This window comes from Arachis ipaensis, chromosome B2 (assembly GCF_059453495.1).
Source record: "Arachis ipaensis isolate K30076 ecotype BB chromosome B2, ASM5945349v1, whole genome shotgun sequence".
In the NCBI taxonomy this organism is placed as follows: domain Eukaryota; kingdom Viridiplantae; phylum Streptophyta; class Magnoliopsida; order Fabales; family Fabaceae; genus Arachis; species Arachis ipaensis.
This window is the reverse complement of record NC_142437.1, coordinates 43,438,654-43,439,373: the sequence shown is the minus strand read 5'-3', so window position 1 is coordinate 43,439,373 and position 720 is coordinate 43,438,654. Positions and strand designations below refer to the sequence as shown.

The window sequence follows — 720 nt, the reverse complement described above, 5'->3', positions numbered from 1 at the left end:
TCAGAGTATCAATTTCAAGAACTCCCTTCTTCTGAGGCGTCCCATTACTCACAGGATTCCTCTCAGAAGTGTACATGAACTGGTTGTTAGCAACCATGTCAATGAGTTCTTGAGCTTCTGTAGACATTTTCTTTAGGTGAATGGATCCACCTGCAGAAGTATCCAATGACATCTTAGCTAATTCAGACAGACCATCATAGAATATATCCAAGATGGTCCATTCTGAAAGCATGTCAGAAGGATACTTTTTGGTCAGTTGCTTGTATCTCTCCCAAGCTTCATAGAGGGATTCACCTTCTTTCTGTCTGAAGGTTTGAACATCCACTCTAAGCTTGCTCAGCTTTTGAGGAGGAAAGAACTTGGCTAAGAAAGCCGTGACCAGCTTATCCCAAGAGTTCAAGCTATCTTTGGGTTGAGAGTCCAACCACACTGGAATTAGGTGCAGTAAAGTCACCAAGTATCCTCCTTGCATTATTATTATTTTCGGCTGCCATCTCCTCTTCCTGTTCGAAAATTTCTGTAAGGTTATCTCTGGATTGTTGTATTTTAGCTTCTCTTAGTTTCCTTTTCAGAGTCTTTTCAGGTTCAGGGTCTGCTTCAACAAGAATGTTCTTGTCCTTGCTCCTGCTCATATGAAAAAGAGGGAACAGAAAAATAATAATAATAGGGATCCTTTTTACCCAGGTATAGAGGTTCCCCTGTGGAGTAGAAGAAGAAAAG

At 41.0% G+C, this 720-nt stretch overlaps 1 non-coding gene across 1 annotated transcript; it reads left to right on the top strand.

Moving 5' to 3' along the window:
* Positions 1–226: 226 nt before the first annotated feature.
* LOC148573784 (small nucleolar RNA R71) lies at positions 227–334 on the top strand. The gene has a single exon (XR_015906287.1). It is a non-coding gene; the product is annotated as a small nucleolar RNA R71 (small nucleolar RNA).
* Positions 335–720: the final 386 nt, after the last annotated feature.